Source organism: Saccoglossus kowalevskii, chromosome 16 (genome assembly GCF_978046115.1).
Source record: "Saccoglossus kowalevskii chromosome 16, keSacKowa6.1, whole genome shotgun sequence".
Lineage (NCBI taxonomy): Eukaryota > Metazoa > Hemichordata > Enteropneusta > Harrimaniidae > Saccoglossus > Saccoglossus kowalevskii.
In genome coordinates, this window is record NC_140656.1 from 21,764,853 (window position 1) to 21,773,306 (window position 8,454).

General features: G+C 36.1%; 1 protein-coding gene across 1 annotated transcript in view; it reads right to left on the bottom strand.

The window, feature by feature from the left end:
- Ypel1 (protein yippee-like 1) overlaps nt 1-2,378 on the bottom strand; it is a 45,821-nt gene extending 43,443 nt beyond the window's left edge. Inside the window, exon 1 of the mRNA NM_001184922.1 lies at nt 2,182-2,378. The gene's annotated coding sequence lies outside the window, so the exon portion shown is untranslated. The remainder of the gene's footprint in view (nt 1-2,181) is intronic.
- Between the last annotated feature and the right edge of the window lie 6,076 nt (nt 2,379-8,454).

Below are 8,454 nucleotides of genomic sequence, written 5' to 3' on the forward strand. Positions count from 1 at the left end.
TATGTAAATTGAAAGGTTAAATATTGTAATTGAACCACTTATTTTCATTTTCGAGAGTCTTGAAAAAAAACATAAAATTATGTACCTCAGAAAAAATTCCATGGGACATTGTAGGATAATGAGCTACAGTGAAATTTCTGAAGCTGCACTATCACAATTGCTGCGTTTTTCCCCAATTTATTTTTTTCATATTTTTTGAGCTATGTAACTAAAGTCAAGAAAAAAAAAGTATTTGTTCAATTCAAAAATTGTAAAGATGTTTTTGTAAAATTGATTTTTTTTTTAAATTTTCTAAAATTATGACCAAATTTTTTTATTTTTTTTGTGGCCTACAACTGAGTGATTAGTGATACCGAATAAACAAACACATACTAATAGGTCATGTAACATGGTACACATTTATGATAATAAAATTAAAATATGTAGAAAGAGAATTCTGGTGTTTACATGTGATACCATGATACATCTTACAACTTCACCACATTTTTGTTGATTTGGTACGACAAAAAATCAACAACAAAAAAACATTCCTTATTAAGTGAAAATGTATTTTTACAGTTATTAGAACCAGCAACTTTCCTTTGTCATGATTTTAGGAAACACAAAGGCCTAACTTTAAAAAAAATCTAATTTGCATAAAAACTATGCATAAATAATTAACTGAAACCAGTATCTTTACCCAGAACATGACATCCATATACACACTATAAATGTCTGAGGGTCATGATGGAAGGTCATAGCAGGGTCATGATCTGGACAAAAATAACACAAGAATGAGAAAACAAAATAAACATTAACCCTGATTAGAATCAACCTCACTAGCAGAAATTTAGCATCACTCAACCTTTCTTTTATGCTGGTGACCGTTCACTAGAAAGTAAACAGTGTACTTTAATACCATGCAGGTTTCCATCACAAACAAGTTTTTTTTGTTTTTTTTAACATGAGACCAACAATGACTCCAATTCACATCCTGCCAGGAAGGGAAGTCCTCACACACCAGGGAAGTCTGATAAGAAAAGATCAATATACTCATAAATTTAAAGGTAACTGACCAGTGGCCTTCAGATGGGTTGTCATAATATTCAAACTTTATATAAAGGGCAATGTACACATTCAGTGGCAGGTTAAAAGAACATAACAGGAAGAGGGAATTCATGAGGACATTTCACAACAAATATAAAATATATATCATCTCTTTAACAATATTCAAAATTAGAAAGAAGGTGAACGATAAAGAGCTAGTTCAACTTGAGCTCAGTACTACAATAAACATGTTAGTTCAATATATTCAATATATGTATGTGCTTTATAAAAAAAATAAAAATAAAAGGATAATAGTAAAAAGGTATTATTTCCGTAGGAGTAACAAAATTCATCTATATACTAGTGATAAGAAAAAAAACTGATACATATTCCTTTTCCCTCCATCTATACCCCCCTCTCTTTCTCCCCTCTCCCCAAGCCACATGTTCATTTGACCCTGACAGTAACGGGAAGAGGCCAGGTGTCTGGTTTGTTTCCAAATACTTGCCGGTGTACAAACAAAGGAACAATGTACTTTGTTTCCAGCCATTAAACATGGCTAAAACTGTTAACCTTGACGGTAGGTTTATTCGCCAATCAATAGGGTATTTAAATGGAAATTTGTTCCGCCGATTTTTAATTTAGCTCCTTTTTCAAATGAATGTCCCCGCTATTTTGTGCTGTCATTATAACCCTTGGTCTCTCGCGAGGATTCGCTACAGCCTTTTTTTACTTGTCGAGTTCGGCACACTACACTTGATTACTGCTCTGTTGTCCTCTACGCCGGCTGCAAGAGCCTATTGTTGTTCAACACTGGTTTCCAATACGATATTGTCGGTCGTTCGCTCCGTCAATGATCGATAAGCACGGCACGTATTATTATCACATGCACCCGACTTTTGAGCGAGCCCATCGATCGTCACCACTCAGGTGCAGCCTAACACGGAAACAGCAAAATGAAAATAATAAAGTACCAAGAGAGCACGAAACTGTGAATGAAACACGTATTCACATAACCTCACAATATCAAAACAAACGAACAAAAAGCTATGAGTGAAAAAAATCGAGCTCACATCATACTGTAGTCTGCCATTCAGGACACATTGTAGACTGCACCGCACGTCACAACATAACACAACACTACAATTCACTCACCAGCGTTACAAATACGGCTACATCGGTCACTGTTTCACTTCAACTTCGGCTTGGCTTAGTAATTCGTATTACATCTACTCAAATTCGTGGACCGAAGAGTGAAACGCTTGTTATTCAGGGTGAAATAGTATCAATCACGTTCAGACAGACAGCCATCGATGAATATTTTGCGCGGAGATTGTTGTATTTATTTTTCGGTCCACGGAAATCATGACGTCATGGTCACGTGCCTGGGGAATACCACTGTAGAGAAATGGAAGGGAAATTCTGTCATTTTAGTGTGACTACATCAATTGAAATCCCGAGATTATTTGCTTCACGAAACAGCGACATTCAAAATAAAGATAACATGTTGAATAGTAAGTTGGTCATTGAAGCATCATAACGAGTGATCATCCCTCCGAATCTGAGCGCATGCACGGCAAATATGGAAGCTTCCGTGACCCAATTTAAAATGGCCTCTTGGGTCAAACTGAAATGCGTCTAATGATATTAAACACGTAGGCGCGCAGGTCACAGCACATAAACAATAGTTCAAAGCCACAAACCCGCGGTTCGAATAACCTAGTACTTTATTATTCATAGAAAGGCATACAAATGCGCATATATTGACGACTGGGGCGCATCGTTTTAGTTTATTATAATCAGCGTAACATCAAAACAACGCATGTAGGTCATTGCGCATTCTGTTTATTTACATAAAACTAGGTAAATACCCTATCAACGAGTTGACTACCCTTGTAAATATCAGTATTTACATTGGCGAACTATTTTTGTCCATTTTCCTAGCTGTAAATTTGTCATTTATGACGCATTTGAAATTCGACGAGAACCCACTTTAACCTAATTTAGTGACCTCGAGCGCTTGGCCCATTTGGATCATATCTGATACAAATATAATTGTTGTGTTGTTTAATATGCCCCGTTACCGATGACCGACGAATCAGCCCATGGTGGACCACAGTGCCTCTATGATATAAGGACTACAGACGATTCGTTCAATCACGTCAGTGTGTAGATGTAGATTTGTAAAAATGAACAATGGCAAACAATCCCTAAATGCATTTTTTTGAACCAGCCATATCCACTTCGCTATTCATAAGTCCGAACAATAAACAAAGCAATGCATATCCATAAATGTCACGTGATCAATCAATACTATAAAACTTACACAGCTATGACTGACGTTTCAAAGATACATTATGTAAGAGAACAGGGCATTTTTAATAATGTTGTTTGGTTTATGCATTGGATTGTAATTTTTTCGTTGCACAATGAACAACTGTTCAATGAAACTCCAATGCGCATGCGCGCTGAACGTTTTTTGTACATAGCGACAATCCTTGGATACTTGTATGCTGTCAACATAATATAATATTATTATTATTATTTTTCAATACAATATATAATATTATTGTGAGTGTGTAAATGGCGAAAGCCAGTTTACTGTATGTTTGTTTCGTGGTGAGCTAATTATACATTCGCATAATTAATTTTATTGAAAACGCACCAAAACAAACAGGAGATATTAAGCAAAACTACAATCGCCCGCACACACGTATGTGTTGGTATTCAACATGCCATATTCTGCAATGTTTACAAATATACATATGTGTTACAAACATGTTTTCTGTTATGACTTTGAAATTTCTAAAACAAATGAATTTTTTTTTGATATGCATATATGCAATTTTTTCACTTGAAATATACTAATACTAAAGATAAAATAATTACGTGTTTCAGAATATAGTATGTGTAATCGTTTTCATCACCAATCATTAAAAAAATAATAATTTCTGAATTGTTGAATAAATTACTGATTGTGTCATTGTAACGCGTTTTCAGCCTAGAAATGTTATTACATATCTGGGATTCGTTATATTGGCTAATATCTAATGGGAATCGGGTGCGAAAACTTCAGATGAAAACGATTATGGCGGTGCTAACTTAAAGTATTAGACCATGCTTTCCAGACACTGTATCTCATAAAATATACTGCTTTCCCCTATAGGGCTTCCACGTGTTGACTTGTTTATATCGCAGTCGTTCTATCGGGCGATCAAGTTAATCAATAACTATAGACTAAACATGGTGAGTTGGTCAAAAATAAACAAACAACCACCACCACCACCACCACATCAACAACAACAACAACCCTAGAAAACAAACATAACGTGTCAATATTCACTCAACTCTTCAGCCTGAGACATATCTCCGAAGGAGTACATTAACGATAGGATAAAAAGTACTTCAATTGCGGTATTATATATTGCAGTTGGAATGTCATGAAAACTGAAATTCGGGGGGTCGACAGACAATCAAACAAGATGTTACTAGTATTCAGAAAGTGAAGAAAAGCTACGACTCAAATAATATGTTTATCTACGTATTAGTATCAGTACACCTGCGATAGGGTCAGAAAGGGTTGTTAACCGTGGGTAGTGGTGGGCTTGTTCAATTCTATGTCGTTGGGAAGTAGATAACCTTCCCACATGATTTATAGTTTGTACAAACTTATATAGAGAAAAAATGACTATTAAAACTTGAATTACTGCCATTCGGGCACGGCTTAATACAAACGGACATATGCTCACATGAACGCACCACCGTGAACGACAGTCACTCGCCGTGTAATCGTCAGCAATGTGTTGTTCGGCAACAGAATGGAATAAAATAGCAATATATACCGGTAGTATGTTTTGTCGGGATTAAGGGGGGATAGAAACTAGAGAAAACAAAAGCCCATTAACAACAACGAAAGGATCAAGGACATTTCCGATGACCTCAGTGTACCTCCATGAGGGAGCTAAGCGTTGAAAGCGCTGCAGTCATTCTGTAGCGTGTTTACATATTGTGTATAACCCTGAAACGATGTATTTACATGCGTTGTACGCGGGGCGTTGTACGCGGGGCGTTGTACGCGGGGCGTTGTACGCGGGGCGTTGCGAAAAAAAAAATGTTTACCGCATAACAGAATATATTGCATGATTGCCAGACTAATGGATAAAGATTATACAAACTAAAGACAAGTTATACGGCATTGTCCGATGTCGAGAAATGCTGACACCATAGTAGGTGGACACTGAAGCGGGATGTCACAATGTACATGTAGATTGGAAAGTAACTTACGCCATCCGGTATAACATGATATAAACAACAACGTGACCCAATAGTAGGTCGGTGACCTAATCAATTACAAAGTAGTTCACCATACTATAAAATAAAACAAATTGACTGGAAATAGGATTCAATATCTAATTTCTATTTTTTTAGTAACCTTAAATTGTTCACACGCGTAGTCTAATAATAGTGACCAGATTCCATAACTCTGCCACTGCTTACGTCAGTATATGACCCGCCTATAATTAACTTCCACGCTTCTACATTTTTGTATACTACGTTCTAAATGGCGTAACTTGTCTTTTTCAAATATTATTCGAGTATTTTGAAGATTTAAACCCTGTGCAGGTTAGCATTGAACTTGATTTCGCGAGCATTATGCGATTGTAGGACCGAGCTCTGATTCAAATACAAATTATCAAGTTGTGAGCGTGGGAGTACCAAAACATGTAGTTCGCTCAGTCGCATGCCACGGTGATTGCAACTCAGAAACAAATCGCCACTGTATCACATCTGCGTAAGACAATGAGCTCGTGGATCCGATTATTAAATGCTGTAAGTTAATAACACAATATGATGACATTTCTCATATACATAATCATGTTTATTAAACACGCGCCTCGGGGGCAGCAATAGTTACAACACAAAATGACAGAACAAAACACAAACAACGAGAAAACTCAAAACGAGAGAACTAGAAAACGGGAAAAGACCATTCTGAACAAGAATAAGTATTTGGGGTTAATTTAAGTCATGATGACGGATGTCGAGACTATTTTTAATGTACTGCGCTGCACGGACACACATTCGTTCTATACTAGGTTGCATGATGAATAGTTCCTCTAGTGGTTTGCTTTCAAACTGTTGAATCACGTTCTCAGCCAAGGCGAGCAGATCCGATGAGCGTCGGGTTTATGACATTTCTATAGAAAATGAAATTCATCATTACAACTTTCAAATTGATAGCACACATATTCATAGTGTATTTTTCATTGCTGAAAACCTCAACTACATGTACATACTTAAAGTTCAACATCCGCCAATCAGTGTAATCATCCTTTCCAGAACTCTGAAGGAAACCAGTTATGACAACTATACCCCTTTCTTAATGTTCTGCAGAATTACCGACGGAATAATAACAGTTTCCCGCGCACAATGGCATTGTAGGGACATTTTATCGTACAATGTCCTATTATATTCTGCAGACAAAATAACGTGCTGACCTCTTGAACCTTGTCCTTTAAATGACATGAACGTGTGTGTCTTTAATATAATAGTACTATCTAGGGACCCGTATATATCACACACACATAAGGCAGAAAAGATCGCTAAACTTCCGTCGCTATATGACCTGTCACGCACATATCGCATAATAACACCTTGGCTACTTTGAATTATTGCTTGTGATAAACAATTATGTTTTGTATTCGGTGTGTACATGCAAGTATATCTAAAGTACCACCTGACGTCAAGCGATCTTGGCAAAGTGCCAAAATTTAAGGTTGTGAAATATAAAAGAGGACTTTATAGTATTTTCTAGACAGTTGTGATTGTTAAAAGTTATCTCTTTTAAAACCTCGCATGCGAATCTCCGGCATGGTCTCAACGACCGAGCGACTGTTGAACGTACTAGTATCTAACTTAAAGGTCACGGACCGGCTATGATGTTCACAGTCTGTGTAGCTTGTATTATTATTCTTTAATTCAGATACGATCAACAAACAAACCCCCTCTCTTCGTGTGTATTTTTTTTTTAATGTTTACAAATTTCCATCATGAACCAACCAGTGTCTTTTAATGTGTGGAGAGAAATCTCTCGTTTCAGTTTGAATTATGAAATTTACAACTATTACACAAAGGAGTGAACAGATTTGTGTGTCCGATGGTAAGAAATAAGTTTAAAAAAACGCATGACTAAATAAGACAGAATTGTGTGATTTGAAGAGGGAGCCCATTGTCACAGTCAGTTGTCGCGCACTTCATCGACAAGAATTCAATTTTCATGTGCAAATTTCACAATCACGTCTCAGTATTTTTTTAAAAATACCGATGCCGCTTGATAATGTGGTTATCAATGCTTCAACGTTCCATCGCAATCTCCGTGTTTAATATTTATTAGATTAATCATGAAATACGAAACTAATAAACTGACTGCCATCTGGTGCTTGAGTTCTCGGCGGAATATCAAACTTTTTTCTCAAATTAAAAACGCAGAAATTAGATTAATTATATTCATTAGATTTCAATGCTGATAATTATAAAACAAATGGCGATACATTCAAGGTATACCGACTTGATTTGCATAATTTGTCAACACCACCCACCACTCATTGAACTGCATCAAAATTGACTTTTGAATTCAGAAATGTTGATTACACATGATAAACAAAGATGCAAATGTAGTATTTGCATTACACGTTACAGTACTAGTACTATAAGTTGTCACGCGTATGATCAATCCGTGATATTTGTCCACCCAAATCCACGTGTCCCGACCGAAACTGTGGCACTCAGTTATTGACATGTTCAATGTTTGTAGCATCATTACAGAATACAGATATACAAGACGTTGTTATTGTCACGCGGTTTAAAGTATTCGTTTTACAACGATTACACTGATTGGCAGATGCTGAATTTTAAGTCTTTAAGGTTTTTAGGAATGAAAAATATACGCTTATTCAAGTTATTTTCATAGAAAAATTGTTTTATGGAAGTTGACCTCCATTATCAGATCAGATCTCATTGGTTGTTGCAGTACGATTTTTGTGTTGTTCCGTGAGACAAAACTCATAGAAAAAAATATGCAATTACTCCTTAACTACTTTATGCTCAAATAACGAGTCAAACATCTATGAAAATGATGATTTTGGGTCATTTATCATTGTTTTCAATAATGGTAAAAAAAAAATCTTCAATTTATTGTATTTTTTGAGTCGCAGCAATATTCAAATCCACACACACGTGCGTTTTGGTCACACATTGTACGATATTTCATTCGTAATTAACAATCTCATATATAGCTTACGTCACGTGGATATCGCTAAATCACGGCGTTTATGCGCATGCGTGATAATCGAGTTAGTGTCTGCTGCATTACATAACTCAATATAAAGAATAAGAACGTCGAATTGCAGCACTTCACTATGACAACAT